The sequence below is a fragment of the Dendrobates tinctorius genome, unplaced genomic scaffold (genome assembly GCF_039654945.1).
Source record: "Dendrobates tinctorius isolate UK_male_01 unplaced genomic scaffold, ASM3965494v1 ptg000223l, whole genome shotgun sequence".
In the NCBI taxonomy this organism is placed as follows: Eukaryota; Metazoa; Chordata; class Amphibia; order Anura; family Dendrobatidae; genus Dendrobates; species Dendrobates tinctorius.
The window spans coordinates 8,218,635-8,241,869 of NW_027361890.1; positions in this window are offsets into that span (position 1 = coordinate 8,218,635).

The following is a 23,235-nucleotide window of genomic DNA, read 5'->3' on the forward strand; positions in this document are numbered from 1 at the left end:
CCCATTCCTGCTACTACATGTGGGGACAAATGACACCGCAAGAAACGACCTGGAAACCATCTGCAGAGACTTTGAAGACTTAGGCAAGAAAGTGAAAGAACTGGGAGCGCAGGTGGTCTTCTCTTCCATCCTCCCAGTGGATGGCCATGGAACAAGGAGGTGGAATAAGATTCTGCAGGTGAACAACTGGCTAAGTCGATGGTGCCGTCAGCAACGATTTGGATTTCTGGATCACGGAGTGAACTACTTATACGATGGACTACTTGCTAGAGATGGGGTGCACCTTACGAAGACTGGAAAGCAGGTATTTGGAAGTCGCCTTGCTACACTTGTAAGGAGAGCTTTAAACTAGAACAACATGGGAAGGGAAGCAAAAGACCAGAAAAAGCCATACACCTGACAAATGCTACTGAAAACTCTGCTATTAGAAGTGGAAAGGAAGAACAAAGACGAAAGAATCTAATTAAAAAAAATATTGGAGAAAGAGAAACCAATCACAAACTAAAATGTTTCTATACTAATGCACAAAGCATGGGCAACAAACAAGGAGAATTGGAACTACTAACACAGGAAAAGAAATATGATGTCATTGGAATCACTGAAACTTGGTGGGACAATACACATGATTGGAATACAAAACTAGAAGGATACAACTTATTTGCAAGAAACAGACTTGATAAACGAGGAGGGGGTGTCGCATTGTATGTTAGAAATGCGTATATCTGCACAGAGATTGAAGCTTCAGAGACTGGGAGTTCTGTGGAAACTGTTTGGGTAAGAATACAAGGACAGAACAATGGAAAGGACACCATTGTAGGCATTTACTACAGGCCGCCTGTGCAAGCTGAAGATATGGATGAACTCTTTATGCATCAAATGGCCAAGTTCTCCAAAAAATATGACATAGTTGTCATGGGAGATTTCAACTATCCAGACATTTGTTGGGAATCTCTCTCAGGCAAAACTAACAGGTCAAGGAAATTCTTATCCTCTCTTGCTGACAACTTTATCTTCCAAAAGGTAAGGGAGAAAACAAGGGGAACTGCTACCTTGGATCTAATCCTTATAAACAGGGAGGAAATGGTTGAGGAGGTAAAAGTGGCTGGGACCCTAGGAGGTAGCGACCATGCTATTTTAGAATTTTGGATAACTAGAGGCGGAAGACCTGTGAAGACTCAGACGTCAAGGTTAGATTTCAGAAAGGCAGATTTTAAGGGATTCAGAAAGAGAATTGGAGGGATCCAATGGCTGGATATCCTTAAAGACAAAAATGTCCAGGAAGGATGGGAAATCTTGAAAAATGAAATTCTCAAAGCACAGTTGTTAACAATTCCGAAAAGAGGGAAGAATAGGAAGCATTTAAGGAAACCAGGATGGATGAACACAGAACTTAAGCACATGCTAAAAAGGAAGAAAAAAATGTTTATAAAATGGAAAGAAGGAGGCATATCTAAAGAAGAATATAATGCTGTCTGCAGAACCTGCAAGGCACAAATCAGATTAGCTAAAGCTGAAAATGAATTGAGGCTTGCAAGAGATGTCAAAAGCAATAATAAAGGATTTTGGGGATATGTCAAAAGTAAAAGAAAAGTCAAAGATGCTATAGGATTTTTACAGGATGAAAATGATGAAATGGTAAGACAGGATGTTGAGAAGGCTGAACTTTTAAATTCCTATTTTGCATCTGTTTTCTCTCAGAAAGGAAATGTAACATCAACTGTTATTCACTGTCCTATTAAGGGAATAGAAGAATCCAGGATATCTATAAACAGAAAGATAGTGAGGAAACACTTAGCTAACCTAAATGTATTCAAGTCTCCAGGTCCAGATGAATTACACCCCAGAGTACTGAAGGAGATAGCAGAAGAAATTTTTGAACCCCTCTCCATAATCTTTGAAAATTCTTGGAGAACAGGAGAAGTGCCAGAAGACTGGAGAAGAGCAAATGTTGTTCCTATCTTCAAAAAGGGGAAGAAGGTGGACCCAGGCAACTATAGGCCGGTGAGTCTGACTTCTATACCAGGAAAGATCTTTGAACAAATTATTAAACAACATGTATGTCAATACCTGGATAAGAATGAAGTGATTAAACAGAGTCAGCATGGGTTTGTAACTAATAAGTCATGTCAGACTAATTTAATTTCCTTCTATGATGGTATTACTGATTGGGTGGATCAAGGAAATGCTGTAGATATAGTATATCTTGACTTCAGCAAAGCATTTGACAAAGTCTCTCATACAATCCTTATTGAAAAAATGACTAAGTATGGAATGGACAAGGCAACTGTTAGGTGGATTCATAACTGGCTTAGTGATCGGACCCAAAGAGTGGTCGTAAATGGCTGCACATCCAGTTGGAAGAATGTCTCAAGTGGGGTACCACAGGGCTCTGTCCTGGGCCCTGTATTGTTCAACATCTTTATCAACGATTTAGATGAAGGAATTGAGGGTAAACTGATTAAATTTGCTGATGACACAAAGCTAGGAGGGATAGCTAATACTAGAGAAGAGAGAGAGAGGATTCAAAAAGATTTAAATAAACTGGAGAAGTGGGCAGCAACTAACAGAATGGTTTTTAACAGGGAGAAATGCAAAGTACTACATCTGGGCAATAAAAATGAAAAAAGCATATATAGAATGGGAGGAATAGGGCTAAGTGACAGCACATGTGAAAAAGACTTGGGTATACTAATAGATCACAGACTGAATATGAGTCAACAGTGTGATGCAGCAGCAAAAAAGGCAAATGCAATTCTAGGATGTATTAACAGAAGCATACAGTCTAGATCACGTGAAGTAATTATTTCCCTCTACTCCTCTTTGGTCAGACCTCATCTGGAATATTGTGTCCAATTTTGGGCACCACATTTTAAAAAAGACATCAACAAACTGGAGCAAGTTCAGAAAAGAGCGACCAGAATGGTGACCGGTCTGCAAACCCTGTCTTATGAGGAAAGGTTGCAGGATTTGGGAATGTTTAGTTTGCAAAAGAGAAGACTGAGAGGAGACTTAATAGCTGTCTACAAATATCTAAAGGGCTGTCACATTGTAGAAGGATCAACTTTATTCTCATTTGCACAAGGAAAGACTAGAAGCAATGGGATGAAGCTGAATGGGAGGAAACACAGATTAGATATTAGAAAAAACTTTTTGACAGTTAGAGTGATCAATGAGTGGAACAGGCTGCCACGAGAAGTGGTGAGTTCTCCTTCAATGGAAGTCTTCAAACAGAGGCTGGACAGACATCTAACTGGGATGATTTAGCGAATCCTGCTTTGAGCAGGGGGTTGGACCAGATGGCCCAGGAGGTCCCTTCCAACTCTACGATTCTATGATTCTATCATTCTATGATTCTATTGCACAGGTGAAGCAATTATCACCTGAGCAATACTAAGGAAATCCTGAAAACATGATCTGTTGGTGTGCCTTGAGGACTGGAGTTGGGAAACCCTGCTCTAAAGCATTTGACACTGTCCCACATAAAAGATTGGTAAGTAAGATGAGAAAGCTTGGGCTAGGGGAAAATGTGTGTAGATGGGTAGGTAGCTGGCTTAGTGATAGAAAACAAAGAGTGGTTATTAATGGTGCATACTCAGATTGGGCCACGGTTACTAGTGGGGTACCACAGGGTTCTGTATTGGGCCCCCTACTATTTAATATATTTATTAAGGATCTAGTGTATGGCTTACACAGTAAAATATCAGTATTTGCAGATGATACAAAACTATGTAAGGTAGTTAACACAAAGGAGGACAGTTTGCAACTACAGACAGATTTGAGAAAATTGGAGAATTGGGATGAAAAATGGCAAATGAGGTTTAACACAGATAAGTGTAAGGTTATGCACATGGGAAGGAGAAACAGATGCTACAATTACTTACTAAATGGGAAACTGCTGGGGAAATCAGACATGAAAAAAAACTTAGGCATCTTAGTCAATAAGAAGCTAAATTGGAATGCCCAGTGTCAGGCAGCTGCCACCAAAGCAAATAGGGTCATGGGATGCATTAGAAGAGGTCTGGGGACACGAGATGAAAACAATTCTCCCTCTGTACAAATCACTCGTCAGACCACACTTGGAGTATTGTGTGCAATTTTGGACACCGGTGCTCAAGAAAGACATTACTGAACTTGAAAGGGTTCAAAGGCGGGCTACTAAAATGATAAATGGAGTTGGTTCACTACAATACCCACAAAGGTTATCAAAATTAGGTCTATTTACTCTAGAAAAGAGAAGACTTAGGGGAGACTTAATATATATGTACAAGTATATCAGAGGGCAATACAGAGATCTCTCCAATGAACTGTTTGTACCAAGGACTGTGACAAGAACAAGAGGGCATTCTCTTCGTTTGGAGGAAAGACAATTTCTGCACCAGCATAGAAGAGGGTTCTTCACGGTAAGAGCAGTGAGGCTCTGGAATTCTCTTCCTGAGGAAGTGGTGATGGCCAACTCACTGAATTAATTTAAGAAAGGAATGGATAATATAGCATAATATTATAGGTAGATAATTGACCCAGCTTAGGGGAAGGAATTTTTTTCCCTATCGAGAAAATTGGCTTCTACTCTGTGGGTTTTTTTTGCCTTCCCCAGGATCAACAATGCAGAACAGCTGCACTAAAAATAGGCTGAACTAGATGGACATAAGGTCTTCCTTCAGCCTTCAAAACTATGTTCAAACTATGTTCATGCTACCACGAGTGTGAAAGCACAGCCAACATTCAAAAGTGAGCAAAACATCAGCCAGAAAGCATTGGTACTGAGATGTGGTCTGTGGTCCCCACCTGCAGAACCACTCCTTTATTGAGTGTGTCTTGATAATTGCCAATAATTTCGATCTGTTGTCTACTCCATTTGCACAACAGCATGTGAAATTGATTGTCAGTCAGTGTTGCTTCCTAAGTGGACAGTTTGATTTCACAGAAGTTTGATTTACTTGGAGTTATGTTCTGTTTAAATGTTCGCTTTATTTTTTTGAGCAGTGTGTGTGTGTATATATATATATATGTATATATATATATATATATATATATTATATAAAGCTCAAGTGTGTATGTATGTATGCATGTGTGTGTGTGTGTGTGTGTGTGTGTGTGTGTCCGGGATTGGCATCCGCACCGTTGCATCTACAGTCACAAAATTTGGCACAGTCACACGTCTGGACCCCGAGAGTGTCCTAAGCTATGTTGTGAGGTGAAATTTTAACCCCGCGCGTTCCAATTCACCAAACAATTTTGCCCCTATTTACATAATGGGAAAAAATGTGTGTGTATCAAGCCCCGTCCCTCATTATGATGTCATAATGGTTGCCATGGCGACGCTGATGTCATCATAGGTTGCAAGCCCTGCCGCTCATTATGATGTCATAATGGTTGACTATGGGATGGAGGATGTGTGATGGGTATATGGGCACTGGACTATGGGATGGAGGATATGTATGACGGGTATATGGGCACGGGACTATGGGATGGCGGATATGAATGATGGGTATATGGGCACGGGACTATGGGATGGAGGATATGTATGATGGGAATATGGGCATGGGACTATGAGATGAAGGATGTGTGATGGGTATATGGGCACTCGACTATGGGATGGCGAATATGTATGATGGGTATACGGGCATGGGACTATGGGATGGAGGATATGTATGATGGGTATATGGGCATGGGACTATGAGATGAAGGATGTGTGATGGGTATATGTGCACTCGACTATGGGATGGCGAATATGTATGATGGGTATGGCATGGGACTATGGGATGGAGAATATGCATGATCGGTATATGGGCATGGGACTATGGGTATATGGGCAGTCGACTATGGGATGGAAGATATGTATGATGGGTATATGGGCACGGGCCTATGGGATGGTGGATATGTATGATGGGTATATGTGCACGGGACTATGGGATGGAGGATAATTATAATTTGTTATAACTAACCACAGTTAGTTACTATGCCCGAGCAGCGCCGGGCTCTTCAGCTAGTATATATATATATATATATATATATATATATATATATATAATGAAGCTTCTAGCTGTCATTTTGTGCATACAATTGTACAATTGGGGCAATTTCCTATAGGGATTTTTTAAAGCAGGATGAGTTTGTTACGCTGACCGTGCTTTCAAGTCTGAAGGTACTGTCAGCTGGAGCAGATTAATATGCGGTCCTGGTCATAAAAAAAATGCCAAACTTTTGTGTAAAATCAAACAAACAAGGACTGAAAGTATGAGTGGATGGTTTCTGTTTTCAGTACCCCTTACAGTTAGCAATACAGCAAAATAATACAGGTAATAAAAAAGTATTTCCCCATATTAAATCAGGACCACACTGTAAGTGTACTTACCTATTTGCGAGAAAAACGAATGAGTGTGTCGTAGCTGCTTTTTGTTCTAAGCGTCAGCTATGCCAGATCACCAGTGAGTCTGAATTATAAGGTTTCGCCCTTCTGTTCACAAGCACTTGGAGATAAAGTGATTTGACCAAAGCTCATGTGTGTTGAGTCTCTTTGTCTCCAAGCGCTTGTGAACAGAAGGGCGAAACCTCATAATTCGGACTCACTGGTGATCTGGCATAGCTGACGCTTAGTCAGAACAAAAAGCAGCTACGACAGTGCAATCTGATAAAAAATCGGATTGCACTCTGAACAATGTTATTCAATGAGTTACATCTCATCTGCAATTTTTTTTCTCAGCTGAAATTGGACTGAGAAAAAAATCGCAGCATGCTTCGATTTGCTGCGTATCTCGGACAAGACTCATCAATGCAAGTCAATGGAAAAAAATCGCACAGCACTCGGACCATGTGTGTGCTGTCCGATTGTTACGCACCGGTGTCCTTAGAAAAGCTAGTAATTCATGTGCGGTGTACAGTAAAATCACACTGACAGGTTAGAATGGAATAGATAGAATAGATATATACACATAGAATACATATATAGTGTGTGTGTGTGTGTGTGTATATATATATATATATATGCACACATATCAGTGACACACACATACTGTATATACAGTATATGTATTTATATTGCATAGAGAGATAGATATAAGAAAAGCCGGTAAAACATCTAAACATCTGCCGGGTTCTGTAAAATCACTGCAGGAGCCGACAGGATAGAAGAGATGGTTTGCATACAGTAAAGACAAAGGGAATAGGTAGATTATAGATGTCAGTGACAAATACAATTAGTACAGTGTATGTGCAAATTACTGGACATGTATTTAATTAATAAAAGATTATGCTTACTAAAAAAAAAGTGGTGTGGGCTCCCGCACAATTTTCGTAATCAGCAGAGGGTAAGCTGACAGTTGGGGGCCAATGTTTATAGCCTGGGAAGGGGGTAATATCCATGGAGCTTCCCAGGCTATTAATATCAGCTCACAGCTGTATACTTAGCCTTTACTGGCTATTAAAATGGGGGACCCCCCAAAAAATTACGTGGGGTCCCCGCTATAATTAATAACCAGCAAAGGCTATGCAGACAGCTGTGGGCTGATATTAATAGCCCAGGAAGAGGCCATGGATACTGGCCCCCCCGGCTAAAAACATCAGCTCTCAGCCGCCTCAGAAAAGGCGCATCTCTAAGATGCACCAATTCTGGGACTTAGCCTTGCTCTTCCCACTTGCTCTGTAGCATTGGCAAGTGGGATAATAATTGGGGAGTTGATGTCACCTTTGTGACATCAAGCCCTGAAGTTAGTAATGGAGAGGCATCAATAAGACGCCCCTATTACTAACCCCATAGTCAAATTGTAAATAAAACACAGACACCCAGTAAAAAATCCTTTAATTGAAATAAAGACACAGACTTCTTTAATATTCTTAATTAAACCATACTTACAACCTCGCCTATTTCCCCGATGCCCTTGATCTCCTGTTATAAAAGTAAACTAATAAACCAACAATATACCATACCTGTCCGTCGCACCGTTATTCATATGTGGGGGAGAAATAGTTTTCAACCTGGACAGTGCCAAGATGTGCCAAAACGTCCCGGCTGAAAACCACTGGTGAATGAGCTGCTGGGAGCAGAGCTTCAGTGACTAGCTGTGATATCACTGAGTCTGCGCTCCCTCACAGCCTGAACTGCCGAAACCTCTGGACCATGGGAAACTGCCAGTGATGAGGGCACTGATGTTCATGCTCAGTGTATTCACAGCAGATCACAGAGAGAATTTTTATATATATGTGTGTGTGTTTTGATAAATGTTTCCTTTGAAAACAATGTGTAAATGACAGAGTATTGCTGTATGTAAAAGCTCATGTTAAAATTGCATTGCAATCGGATAGCAATCGATATGCACTCAGATGCCTCTCATATTATTTCTGTCTTCCCTAGACGAGAGAAACGTTTTGCACACACATTTGCTGTGGGTGGCGTACAACCTAAGTTTCTTTTGGCAATTACTCTGATCTGCTCCTTATCCAAATTTTCCGCCAATGCTTTTGTGGATTCCGGAGCGGCTTTGAATCTGATGGATTTGGATTTTGCTAAACGTTGTGGTTTTCCCATGATACCTCTGCGGACGCCTATTCCTTTGAGGGGTATTGATGCTACTCCTTTGGTGGAGAATAAACCTCAGTTTTGGACCCAGGTGATAATGCGGGTCGCCCCAGACCACCAAGAAAATTGTAGATTTTTGGTACAGCATAATCTGCATGATACTATTGTTCTGGGTTTTCCCTGGTTGCAAATCCATAATCCAGTTTTGGATTGGAAATCTGTGTCTGTGGTGTGTTGGGGCTATCGGTGTGCTCTTGGTGACACTCCTGTTTTCTCCACCTCTCCCCAGCCTCATGATGTTCCTGACTATTTGGCTGATTATTATGATGTATTTAGTGAGAGTAAGTCTGCGTCCCTGCCTCCTCGTAGGAGTTATGACTGTGCAATTGAGTTGAGGCCTGGGTGTAAATTTCCCAAGGGTCGGCTTTTCAACTTATCTGTACCTGAACGAGAGGCTATGCGATCTTATATTAAGGAGTCATTGGAGAAGGGTCATATTAGACCATCCTCTTTACCCTTAGGTGCTGGGTTTTTTTTCGTGGCTAAGAAAGATGGTTCATTAAGGCCTTGTATTGACAATCGTTCCCTTAACAAGATTACGGTTAAATATCAGTATCCGTTACCCCTGATTTCTGATTTATTCTCCAGAGTAAAAGGTGCCTGCTAGTTTACTAAGCTTGACCTCAGGTGGGCGTTTAATCTTATTCGCATCAAGCATGGAGATGAATGGAAGACGGCATTTAATACTCCGGAGGGACATTTTGAGTACCTGGTGATGCCTTTTGGGCTGACTAATGCCCCTTCTGTCTTCCAATCCTTCATGAATGATATTTTCTGGGACTTTGTGGATAAGTTTTTGATCATCTATTTGGATGATATTCTGATCTTTTCCAGTGAATGGGATTCTCATGTGGAACATGTTCGGACTGTGTTCCAGATTTTGAGGGAGAATTCCCTGTATGTTAAGGGATCAAAATGCCTTTTTGGTGTACAGAGGATTTCATTTTTGGGATTTATTTTGTCTCCGTCAACTATTGAAATGGACCTGGCCAAGGTACAGGCCATTTATGATTGGGTTCAACCCACTTCTTTGAAGGCTCTCCAGAAGTTTGGGTTTTGCTAATTTTTATCGTAAATTTATAGCTAGTTTTTCTGGTATTGCCAAATCAGTGACTGATCTGACCAAGAAGGGCGCTGATGTGCTGAATTGGTCTTCAGAGGCTGTTTTGGCATTTCAGGAGCTGAAGCAGAGCTTCACTTCTGCTCTGGTTTTACGGCAACCTGATGTCTCACTTCCATTTCAGGTAGTGGTAGATGCTTCAGAGATTGGTGCATGAGCTGTTTTGGCCCAAAAAGATCCGGTGACTTCTAAAATGAATCCCTGTGCCTTCTCCTCCCGAAAGTTCGCCCCATCTGAATGCAACTATGATGTGGGGAATCGGAAATTGTTGGCCATGAAGTGGGCATTCGAGGAGTGGAGACATTGGTTGAAGGGAGCTAGACATCAAGTTGTGGTCCTTACTGACCACAAGAATTTGATTTACCTGGAGATGGCCAAATGGTTGAATCCTAGACAGGCTAGGTGAGCCTTGTTTTTCACGTGTTTTGATTTTGTGGTCTCCTTTCTTCCGGGCACTAAGAATGTTAAGGCAGACACCCTTTCTAGGAGTTTCTTTGCTGATTCTCCTATTGTGACCAAACCTACTACCATCCTAGGTGAGGTGGTAGTTCTTTCTGCCATCTCGCCTGATTTGAGACGTGCCCTGGAAGAATTTCAGGAGGACAAACCTGAGCGTTGTCCTATGGGAAAATTGTATGTTCCTGACCAGTGGAGGAAGAGAGTGATGTCTGAAGTTCATTGCTCCGCGTTGGCTGGTCATCCAGGTATTTTTGGTACCAGAGATTTGGTGAGTCGGTCATTTTGGTGGCCCGCCTTATCTCGTGATGTCAGGAATTTTGTGCAGTCTTGTGGGACTTGCTCCCAGTCTAAACCCTGTTCTCATTCTAGTGGGTTGTTGATGCCCTTGCCGGTGCCCAAGTGGCCATGGACCCATATCTCAATGGATTTTATTTCTGATCTTCCTGTCTCTCAGAGAATGACTGTTATCTGGGTGATTTGTGATAGATTTTCTAAGATGGTCCATCTTGTACCACTCCCAAAGCTGCCATCTTCCTCAGAGTTGGTGCCCTTGTTTTTACAACAGGTGGTTCGGTTGCATGGGATTCCTGAGAACATTGTGTCGGACAGAGGAGTCCAGTTTGTCTCCAGATTTTGGAAAGCTTTTTGTTCCAAGCTGGTAATTAAGTTATCCTTCTCCTCTGCGTTTCACCCACAGACCAATGGGCAGACTGAGAGAACAAACCAGACTTTGGAGTCCTATTTGAGATGTTTTATATCTGCTGATTAGCATGATTGGGTCTCATTTTTGCCCTTGGCCGAATTCGCTTTAAATAATAGAGCTAGTTCTGCCACATTGATGTCGCCCTTTTTCTGTATCTTTGGGTTTCATCCTCGATTTTCTTCAGGACAAGTGGAATCTTCAGCCTGCCCAGGTGTTGACACTGTGGTAGAGAGAATGCAGCAGATTTGGGACCAAGTAGTGGATAAGTTGTCCCTCTCTCAAGAAAAGGCCCAGCGGTTTTCCAACCGGCATAGGACCATTGGTCCCCGGTTTAAAGTGGGTGATATGGTTTGGTTGTCATCAAAAAATATCTCTCTGAAGGTTGCGTCTCCAAAGTTCAAGCCAAGATTTATTGGACCTTATAGGATTTTGGAGATTCTTAACCCAGATTGGTTCGTGCTTTTCACCGGGCCCATCCTGATCGGCCAGGTGGCGTGGATGAGGGTTCGGTGACCCCTCCTCAAGGGGAGGGTACTGTTGTGAACTCATTTTCTGGTTTACCTCTGGCTTCTGGTGAGGGTGGTGGAGCTGGCTGTGCTGACAGAGGAGTCGTGAGTTCTCCATCCGGGCTCCCTCTAGTGGTGACAGTAGGTAATGATGCTGATCTAAATGGCAGAGACCTGCCACCTGAGGAGGAGGACTGTGAGTGGACATCAGGAGTCTCTGACTGGATTTAAGACAGCCGACTCCCTAATTTTGTGCTGGTGATTTTTCCTGCCCTGAGGTTCTGGTTTCCAGTTCTGTTCCTGCCTTCTCAAGCTAAGTGTGCTCTCCTATTATTCCACTTGAGATTTGGTCTGGTTTACTCAGTTTTTGTGGTCAGCCAGCCCCTGCTGGGGCTGTGCTGAATTTCCATTCTTTTGTCTCTGTTTATGCCAGTTTGCTTTTTGTCCCTGATCAGATTGGTCTCTTTTTGCTCTGTCTTCAGAATATATCAGAGTACTGATATAGGGAATTGAAGTCTTGCGACTTCAGGGTTTTTGTTATCAGAAAGTGTTGGACATTTTTTGGCAGGGTTTTGTGCGTGATTGCAGACAGCATCTTTCCTTTCCTGTCCTTTCTAGTTAGTGTGGGCCCCATCGTTTGCTCAGCCTATTTTTCTATCGGTGTTTGTGTTTTCATCTTGTCTCACCGACAATACATGTTTGGGGGCTGTCTATTGCTTTGGGGTCTGCTCTGGGGCAGTTTAGATTTCCCCTTTTCTTGCTTTAGGCTTATTTAGTTCTCCGGATGTGACGAGGCGTCTAGGATCATCGTAGGTACGCTCCACCGTTACTGCTAGTTTTGTGGATAGGATCAGGGGTCTGCAATCCGCTTAGTTACCAACCTTTCTGGTTTTCTGTGGCTTAGCTTGTTTTTGTTTTTCCTCCTTGGTGACTCAATCATAACAGGGATCCCATGCGTGATGGCCGTGGTACATCCGAAGTCGTCCTCGTGGCTGGCGAAGACAGTGTGAAATTGTCCAAGAAGTGTCTCTACTTGGAGAAGCTGGGCTGGCGCTATGTCAAAGAGTTCGGCCTGCATTCTCTCCAGGATGGCTCGATCTTTCTCTTGGGCCGAGGATGCGGCAGTCTATTGGGTCCGTACCGTTACTGCCCAGGGATCTTCGGGTTGCACCCTCAACTGGACTGTGGGGTCCGGCAGCATCTCCTCCAATGGCCTTACTAGTTTGGCCATTTCGGCCCAGGGCTTCAGGGTGATATCTTGATCTTCCAGGTTTACCCAAAGCACCAAGATGGTACCTTCCCACACTGTGGCCAGGGAGCTGGCCACCAGGATGCCAGGGTGCTGGTGCTCCGAGTAACATGGTTCCACCGGCACCTCCACGCCCTCCAGTGGCATCGGGGCACAGATCGGCAGAGCCACCACCATCTGCCCTGGAGGAAGCATGAACGGGGGGGCCGCCGGCGCGATGACCTTGCCCAGCGCCTCACCCTCCTGACACTCCTGGAGCACTTGTGCCTCCTGCACCAAGTGCTGGAAGACCTGCCCCTGGGCCATACGAGAACCCCACTGACTTATGGTATCCTACGTGGAATCGTTGAGGTGTAGATTGCCGAACTCCCGCAATATGTTCATGCCCAAGATGATCGGATGGCGGTCGTTAGTCTCTCCTTGGGTTAAGACCACTACCCGGTGGCCGAGGGATTTACCACACAATGTCATCTGAAGCCACACCACTCTGGCGACAGGTACCCGCAGTTGGTTTGCGGCCACTAGTCATATCATGGGCTGTTGTGAGTTCATTTTCCCCTCCGTCACTGAGGCCTGGTGAACTCCCTATTCTAGTGAAGGAAGGTAGTGAGCCTGATTATCAGGCACCTGGGACTAATGAAGACGATTGGCTGAGTGGAGTCACTGACTGGATTTAAGGCAGCCTACGCCCTTTCTGCCCTGCGGGTGATTTCTCTGTGGACTCTTGGACACCAGTCTGATTCCTGCTCTCCTAAAGCTAAGTTTTCTGTTTTGCCTTTTTGCATTTAAGATTTGTTTTTGTTTTTCTTGCTTTTTGGATTCTGCCACTCCCTTCTGGAGTGTGCAGTGTTCCGTGAGCTCTGTCTTCTGAAAGTACCTGAGTGCTGATTTAGTTTTTGAAGCTTAGTTGCTTCAGGGCCATTTTTATATCAGCTTGTTGGCTTTTGTCTCTGATAGGGTTTTGGCAGATTGCAGACAGCAGCCTTCCTATCCGTTCCTATCTAGGTAGTTTTTGGCCCCGTCTTTGCTCAGCCTGTCTTTCTGTCTGTGTGTTTTCATCTTGCTTCACCGTCATTATATGTGGGGGGCTGCCTATTGCTTTGGGGTCTGCTCTGGGGCAGTTAGATTTCCCCTTTCCTTCTTTAGGCCTATGTATCTCTCTGGCTGTGATCGAGGGGTCTAGGTCATCGTAGGAACCCCCCACGGCTACTGCTAGTTGTGTTGATAGGTTCAGGGGTCTGCAATCTGATAGTTGCCAACTTCTCTGGTTTTCTGGACTTAGCTAGCATTTCTGTTTTTGCCTCCTACGGTGACTCAATCATAACAGAATCACCCGCCAAACCGCAGATCCTGGGGTACTCAATAGCAGGAAAGAATTGTGTTTAAAAAAAAAAAAGTGTGTATATTCTTTCCTCTATATCTCTGAGGCCGTAGGGGGAATTTTTTTTTTTTTCTCAATGGAGATAAAGCAAGTGTCTGATCGTGTGGAGCAGCTCGCTGCTGAAGTGCGAGGAATTTCCGCCTATCTTGCTCGTTCACATGCTGTTGAACCAAAGATCCCCACACCTGATGTATTTTTTGGGGATCGATCTAAATTTTTGATCTTCAAAAATAATTGTAAATTATTTTTTGCTTTGAAGCCTAACTCGTCAGGGAGCCCCGCGCAGCAGGTTAAAATTGTCATCTCTTTGCTGCGCGGCGATCCCCAGGATTGGGCTTTTTCTTTGAAACCAGATGACCCTATTCTGACTAATGTGAACGCATTTTTTCAAGCCTTGGGGTTGCTGTACGACGAACCTAATGCTATTGATCAGGCTGAAAAGACCCTGTTAGCATTGAACCAGGGTCGAGAATCTGCAGAGTTGTACTGTCAAAAGTTCCGAAAGTGGGCGGTCCTTACTACCTGGAATGATAGTGCCTTGGCTGCTTTCTTTCGGAAGGGTTTGTCAGAAGCCGTAAAAGATACTATGGTGGGATTTCCTGTTCCCTCTGGTCTGGACGATTCTATGTCTTTAGCCATTCAGGTTGATCGGCGTTTACGTGAACGCAGGATTACACGAGAGGTGTTGCCACCAGTTGAACAGACGTCTGAACCTATGCAATGTGATAGAGTTTTGTCTAAGGCGCAACGTCAGGGATTCAGAAGGCGCAATAAGCTGTGTTTTTTCTGTGGAGATGTCTCACATATTATTTCTGTTTGTCCTAAACGTGAGAAACGCTTTGCACACACGTTTTCTGTTGGTGGGGTTCAGCCTAAGTTTCTTTTGGCGATTACTCTGATCTGTTCCCTGTCCACATTTTCCGCCAAGGCTTTTGTGGATTCGGGAGCAGCGCTAAACCTAATGGACTTGGATTTTGCTAAACGTTGTGGATTTCCGTTGACACCTCTGCAGACGCCTATCCCTTTGAGGGGGATTGATGCTACCCCTCTGGCTAAAAATAAACCTCAGTTTTGGACCCAGTTGGTCATGCGGGTCGCCCCAGACCACCAAGAAAATTGCAGATTTTTGGTGTTGCATGGTCTGCATGATGCCGTTGTTCTGGGGTTTCCCTGGTTGCAGATTCATAATCCAGTTTTGGATTGGAAGTCTGTGTCTGTGGTGAGTTGGGGTTGCCGGTGTACCTTTAGTGAGGCTCCGGTTTTTTCCACCTCTCCTCAGTCGCATGAGGTTCCTGACTATTTGGCGGACTTCTATGATGTATTTAGTGAGAATGAGTCTGCGTCCTTGCCTCCTCATAGGAGTTATGACTGTGCAATTGAACTAAGCCCGGGGTGTAAATTTCCTAAGGGTCGGCTCTTCAATTTATCTGTACCCGAGCACGAGGCTATGCGGTCCTATATTAAGGAGGCGTTGGAGAAGGGTCATATTAGACCATCCTCTTCACCCTTAGGTGCCGTTTTTTTTGTGGCCAAGAAGGATGGTTCTTTAAGGCCGTGTATTGATTATCGTGCCCTCAATAAAATTACTATTAAATATCAGTATCCGTTACCCCTGATTTCGGATCTATTCTCTAGAGTCAGAGGTGCTTGCTGGTTTACCAAGCTTGACCTCAGGGGGGCGTATAATCTTATCCGCATTAAGCAGGGGGATGAATGGAAGACGGCGTTTAATACTCTGGAGGGACATTTTGAGTACCTGGTGATGCCTTTTGGGCTCACTAATGCCCCTTCTGTCTTCCAGTGCTTCATGAACGATATTTTCCGAGACTTTGTCGATAAATTTTTGATTATCTATCTGGACGATATTTTGATCTTCTCCAAGTATTGGGATGCTCATGTGGAACATATTCGGACTGTGTTCCGGATCTTGAGAGAAAACTCTATGTATGTCAAAGGATCAAAACGCCTTTTCGGAGTACAGAGGATTTCTTTTTTGGGATTTATTTTATCTTCGTCAACTATTGAAATGGACCCAGCCAAGGTACAGGCCATTTATGATTGGGTTCAGCCCACTTCTTTGAAGGCCCTCCAGAAGTTTTTGGGTTTTGCTAATTTTTATCGGAAATTTATAGCAAAATTTTCTAGTATTGCCAAACCATTGACTGACCTGACCAGGAAGGGTGCGGATGTGTTGAATTGGTCTCCGGAGGCGGTTGCTTCCTTTCAGGAGCTGAAGCGTAGATTTACCTCCGCCCCAGTTCTGCGGCAACCTGATGTCTCACTCCCGTTTCAGGTAGAGGTGGATGCTTCTGAGATTGGTGCAGGAGCAGTGTTGTCCCAAAAGGATCCGGTAACATCTAAAATGAATCCCTGTGCTTTCTTTTCCCGAAAGTTCTCTTCATCTGAACGTAACTATGATGTGGGGAATCGGGAACTGTTGGCCATGAAATGGGCATTTGAGGAGTGGAGACATTGGTTGGAGGGAGCCAAACATCAAGTTGTGGTCCTCACTGACCACAAAAATTTGATTTACCTAGAGTCGGCTAAACGCTTGAACCCTAGACAGGCTAGGTGGGCCTTGTTTTTTACACATTTTGATTTTGTGGTCTCTTTCCTTCCTGGAACTAAGAATGTCAAGGCAGACGCCCTCTCTAGGAGTTTCTTTGCTGATTCTCCTGTGGTGACCAAGCCTGCTACCATCTTAGGCGAAGGGGTAGTTCTTTCTGCCATCTCGCCCGATTTGAGACTTGCTCTGCAAGAGTTCCAGGAGGACAAACCTGAGCGTTGCCCCAGTGGAAAGTTGTATGTTCCTGACCAGTGGAAGAAGAGAGTGATGTCTGAAGTTCATTGCTCTGCATTGGCTGGTCATCCGGGTATTTTTGGTACTAGAGATCTGGTGAGTCGCTCTTTTTGGTGGCCCACCTTGTCTCATGATGTCAGGAATTTTGTGCAGTCCTGTGGGACTTGCTCCCGGTCTAAATCTTGTTCTCGCTCTAGTGGGTTGTTGATGCCTTTGCCGGTCCCCAGGAGGCCATGGACCCATATTTCAATGGATTTCATCTCTGATATGCCGGTCTCTCAAAGAATGACTGTTATTTGGGTGATTTGTGATAGGTTCTCTAAGATGGTTCATCTTGTACCACTCCCTAAGTTGCCATCTTCCTCTGAGTTGGTGCCCCTGTTTTTGCAACAGGTGGTTCGCTTGCACGGGATTCCTGAGAACATTGTATCTGACAGAGGAGTTCAATTTGTGTCTAAATTTTGGAGGACGTTCTGTTCCAAGTTGGGAATTCAGTTGTCCTTCTCCTCTGCTTTTCACCCTCAGACCAATGGGCAGACAGAGAGAACAAACCAGACCTTGGAGTCGTATTTGAGATGTTTTATTTCCGCTGATCAGGATGATTGGGTTTCATTTTTGCCCTTGGCCGAATTTGCTTTAAATAATAGAGCTAGTTCTGCCACTTTGATGTCACCTTTTTTTTGTAAGTTTGGGTTTCATCCTCGATTTTCTTCAGGGCAGGTGGAGCCCTCTGCCTGCCCAGGTGTTGACAATGTGGTGGAGAGAATGCACCAGATCTGGGACCAAGTGGTGGATAAGTTATCTCTCTCCCAGGAAAAGGCCCAGCGGTTTTCCAATCGACATAGGACCATTGGTCCCCAGTTTAAGATTGGTGATATGATGTGGTTATCATCAAAAAATATTGCTATGAAGGTGGCTTCTCCTAAGTTTAAGCCTAGATTTATTGGACCTTACAAGATTTTGGAGATTATTAATCCGGTCTCTTTTCGTTTGGCTCTTCCTGTCAGATTTAAGATCCATAATGTGTTCCATAAGTCCTTGTTGAAGAGGTTTGTTGAGCCAGTTGTGCCTGAGGTGGCACCTCCGGACCCTGTATTGGTTGAAGGTAACTTGGAATATGAGGTAGAGAAAATTCTGGATTCCCGTCTGGCTAGACGGAGACTCCAGTATTTGGTTAAGTGGAAGGGTTATGGTCAGGAGGATAATTCCTGGGTCTCTGCCTCTGATATTCATGCCAAAAGATTGGTGCGTGCCTTTCATCGGGCTCACCCTGATCGCCCTGGTGGCATTGTTGAGGGTTCGGTGACCCCTCCTCAAGGGGGGGGTACTGTTGTGAGTTCATTTTCCCCTCCGTCACTGAGGCCTGGTGAACTCCCTATTCTAGTGAAGGAAGGTAGTGAGCCTGATTATCAGGCACCTGGGACTAATGAAGACGATTGGCTGAGTGGAGTCACTGACTGGATTTAAGGCAGCCTACGCCCTTTCTGCCCTGCGGGTGATTTCTCTGTGGACTCTTGGACACCAGTCTGATTCCTGCTCTCCTAAAGCTAAGTTTTCTGTTTTGCCTTTTTGCATTTAAGATTTGTTTTTGTTTTTCTTGCTTTTTGGATTCTGCCACTCCCTTCTGGAGTGTGCAGTGTTCCGTGAGCTCTGTCTTCTGAAAGTACCTGAGTGCTGATTTAGTTTTTGAAGCTTAGTTGCTTCAGGGCCATTTTTATATCAGCTTGTTGGCTTTTGTCTCTGATAGGGTTTTGGCAGATTGCAGACAGCAGCCTTCCTATCCGTTCCTATCTAGGTAGTTTTTGGCCCCGTCTTTGCTCAGCCTGTCTTTCTGTCTGTGTAAGTGTTTTCATCTTGCTTCACCGTCATTATATGTGGGGGGCTGCCTATTGCTTTGGGGTCTGCTCTGGGGCAGTTAGATTTCCCCTTTCCTTCTTTAGGCCTATGTATCTCTCTGGCTGTGATCGAGGGGTCTAGGTCATCGTAGGAACCCCCCACGGCTACTGCTAGTTGTGTTGATAGGTTCAGGGGTCTGCAATCTGATAGTTGCCAACTTCTCTGGTTTTCTGGACTTAGCTAGCATTTCTGTTTTTGCCTCCTACGGTGACTCAATCATAACAGAATCACCCGCCAAACCGCAGATCCTGGGGTACTCAATAGCAGGAAAGAATTGTGTTTAAAAAAAAAAAAGTGTGTATATTCTTTCCTCTATATCTCTGAGGCCGTAGGGGGAATTTTTTTTTTTTTCTCAATGGAGATAAAGCAAGTGTCTGATCGTGTGGAGCAGCTCGCTGCTGAAGTGCGAGGAATTTCCGCCTATCTTGCTCGTTCACATGCTGTTGAACCAAAGATCCCCACACCTGATGTATTTTTTGGGGATCGATCTAAATTTTTGATCTTCAAAAATAATTGTAAATTATTTTTTGCTTTGAAGCCTAACTCGTCAGGGAGCCCCGCGCAGCAGGTTAAAATTGTCATCTCTTTGCTGCGCGGCGATCCCCAGGATTGGGCTTTTTCTTTGAAACCAGATGACCCTATTCTGACTAATGTGAACGCATTTTTTCAAGCCTTGGGGTTGCTGTACGACGAACCTAATGCTATTGATCAGGCTGAAAAGACCCTGTTAGCATTGAACCAGGGTCGAGAATCTGCAGAGTTGTACTGTCAAAAGTTCCGAAAGTGGGCGGTCCTTACTACCTGGAATGATAGTGCCTTGGCTGCTCTCTTTCGGAAGGGTTTGTCAGAAGCCGTAAAAGATACTATGGTGGGATTTCCTGTTCCCTCTGGTCTGGACGATTCTATGTCTTTAGCCATTCAGGTTGATCGGCGTTTACGTGAACGCAGGATTACACGAGAGGTGTTGCCACCGGTTGAACAGACGTCTGAACCTATGCAATGTGATAGAATTTTGTCTAAGGCGCAACGTCAGGGATTCAGAAGGCGCAATAAGCTGTGTTTTTTCTGTGGAGATGTCTCACATATTATTTCTGTTTGTCCTAAACGTGAGAAACGCTTTGCACACACGTTTTCTGTTGGTGGGGTTCAGCCTAAGTTTCTTTTGGCGATTACTCTGATCTGTTCCCTGTCCACATTTTCCGCCAAGGCTTTTGTGGATTCGGGAGCAGCGCTAAACCTAATGGACTTGGATTTTGCTAAACGTTGTGGATTTCCGTTGACACCTCTGCAGACACCTATCCCTTTGAGGGGGATTGATGCTACCCCTCTGGCTAAAAATAAACCTCAGTTTTGGACCCAGTTGGTCATGCGGGTCGCCCCAGACCACCAAGAAAATTGCAGATTTTTGGTGTTGCATGGTCTGCATGATGCCGTTGTTCTGGGGTTTCCCTGGTTGCAGATTCATAATCCAGTTTTGGATTGGAAGTCTGTGTCTGTGGTGAGTTGGGGTTGCCGGTGTACCTTTAGTGAGGCTCCGGTTTTTTCCACCTCTCCTCAGTCGCATGAGGTTCCTGACTATTTGGCGGACTTCTATGATGTATTTAGTGAGAATGAGTCTGCGTCCTTGCCTCCTCATAGGAGTTATGACTGTGCAATTGAACTAAGCCCGGGGTGTAAATTTCCTAAGGGTCGGCTCTTCAATTTATCTGTACCCGAGCACGAGGCTATGCGGTCCTATATTAAGGAGGCGTTGGAGAAGGGTCATATTAGACCATCCTCTTCACCCTTAGGTGCCGTTTTTTTTGTGGCCAAGAAGGATGGTTCTTTAAGGCCGTGTATTGATTATCGTGCCCTCAATAAAATTACTATTAAATATCAGTATCCGTTACCCCTGATTTCGGATCTATTCTCTAGAGTCAGAGGTGCTTGCTGGTTTACCAAGCTTGACCTCAGGGGGGCGTATAATCTTATCCGCATTAAGCAGGGGGATGAATGGAAGACGGCGTTTAATACTCTGGAGGGACATTTTGAGTACCTGGTGATGCCTTTTGGGCTCACTAATGCCCCTTCTGTCTTCCAGTGCTTCATGAACGATATTTTCCAAGACTTTGTCGATAAATTTTTGATTATCTATCTGGACGATATTTTGATCTTCTCCAAGTATTGGGATGCTCATGTGGAACATATTCGGACTGTGTTCCGGATCTTGAGAGAGAATTCTCTGTATGTCAAAGGATCAAAATGCCTTTTTGGAGTACAGAGGATTTCTTTTTTGGGATTTATTTTGTCTTCGTCAACTATTGAAATGGACCCGGCCAAGGTACAGGCCATTTATGATTGGGTTCAGCCCACTTCTTTGAAGGCCCTCCAGAAGTTTTTGGGTTTTGCTAATTTTTATCGGAAATTTATAGCAAAATTTTCTAGTATTGCCAAACCATTGACTGACCTGACCAGGAAGGGTGCGGATGTGTTGAATTGGTCTCCGGAGGCGGTTGCTTCCTTTCAGGAGCTGAAGCGTAGATTTACCTCCGCCCCAGTTCTGCGGCAACCTGATGTCTCACTCCCGTTTCAGGTAGAGGTGGATGCTTCTGAGATTGGTGCAGGAGCGGTGTTGTCCCAAAAGGATCCGGTAACATCTAAAATGAATCCCTGTGCTTTCTTTTCCCGAAAGTTCTCTTCATCTGAACGTAACTATGATGTGGGGAATCGGGAACTGTTGGCCATGAAATGGGCATTTGAGGAGTGGAGACATTGGTTGGAGGGAGCCAAACATCAAGTTGTGGTCCTCACTGACCACAAAAATTTGATTTACCTAGAGTCGGCTAAACGCTTGAACCCTAGACAGGCTAGGTGGGCCTTGTTTTTTACACGTTTTGATTTTGTGGTCTCTTTCCTTCCTGGAACTAAGAATGTCAAGGCAGACGCCCTCTCTAGGAGTTTCTTTGCTGATTCTCCTGTGGTGACCAAGCCTGCTACCATCTTAGGCGAAGGGGTAGTTCTTTCTGCCATCTCGCCCGATTTGAGACTTGCTCTGCAAGAGTTCCAGGAGGACAAACCTGAGCGTTGCCCCAGTGGAAAGTTGTATGTTCCTGACCAGTGGAAGAAGAGAGTGATGTCTGAAGTTCATTGCTCTGCATTGGCTGGTCATCCAGGTATTTTTGGTACTAGAGATCTGGTGAGTCGCTCTTTTTGGTGGCCCACCTTGTCTCATGATGTCAGGAATTTTGTGCAGTCCTGTGGGACTTGCTCCCGGTCTAAATCTTGTTCTCGCTCTAGTGGGTTGTTGATGCCTTTGCCGGTCCCCAGGAGGCCATGGACCCATATTTCAATGGATTTCATCTCTGATATGCCGGTCTCTCAAAGAATGACTGTTATTTGGGTGATTTGTGATAGGTTCTCTAAGATGGTTCATCTTGTACCACTCCCTAAGTTGCCATCTTCCTCTGAGTTGGTGCCCCTGTTTTTGCAACAGGTGGTTCGCTTGCACTGGATTCCTGAGAACATTGTATCTGACAGAGGAGTTCAATTTGTGTCTAAATTTTGGAGGACGTTCTGTTCCAAGTTGGGAATTCAGTTGTCCTTCTCCTCTGCTTTTCACCCTCAGACCAATGGGCAGACAGAGAGAACAAACCAGACCTTGGAGTCGTATTTGAGATGTTTTATTTCTGCTGATCAGGATGATTGGGTTTCATTTTTGCCCTTGGCCGAATTTGCTTTAAATAATAGAGCTAGTTCTGCCACTTTGATGTCACCTTTTTTTTGTAAGTTTGGGTTTCATCCTCGATTTTCTTCAGGGCAGGTGGAGCCCTCTGCCTGCCCAGGTGTTGACAATGTGGTGGAGAGAATGCACCAGATCTGGGACCAAGTGGTGGATAAGTTATCTCTCTCCCAGGAAAAGGCCCAGCGGTTTTCCAATCGACATAGGACCATTGGTCCCCAGTTTAAGATTGGTGATATGATGTGGTTATCATCAAAAAATATTGCTATGAAGGTGGCTTCTCCTAAGTTTAAGCCTAGATTTATTGGACCTTACAAGATTTTGGAGATTATTAATCCGGTCTCTTTTCGTTTGGCTCTTCCTGTCAGATTTAAGATCCATAATGTGTTCCATAAGTCCTTGTTGAAGAGGTTTGTTGAGCCAGTTGTGCCTGAGGTGGCACCTCCGGACCCTGTATTGGTTGAAGGTAACTTGGAATATGAGGTAGAGAAAATTCTGGATTCCCGTCTGGCTAGACGGAGACTCCAGTATTTGGTTAAGTGGAAGGGTTATGGTCAGGAGGATAATTCCTGGGTCTCTGCCTCTGATATTCATGCCAAAAGATTGGTGCGTGCCTTTCATCGGGCTCACCCTGATCGCCCTGGTGGCATTGTTGAGGGTTCGGTGACCCCTCCTCAAGGGGGGGTACTGTTGTGAGTTCATTTTCCCCTCCGTCACTGAGGCCTGGTGAACTCCCTATTCTAGTGAAGGAAGGTAGTGAGCCTGATTATCAGGCACCTGGGACTAATGAAGACGATTGGCTGAGTGGAGTCACTGACTGGATTTAAG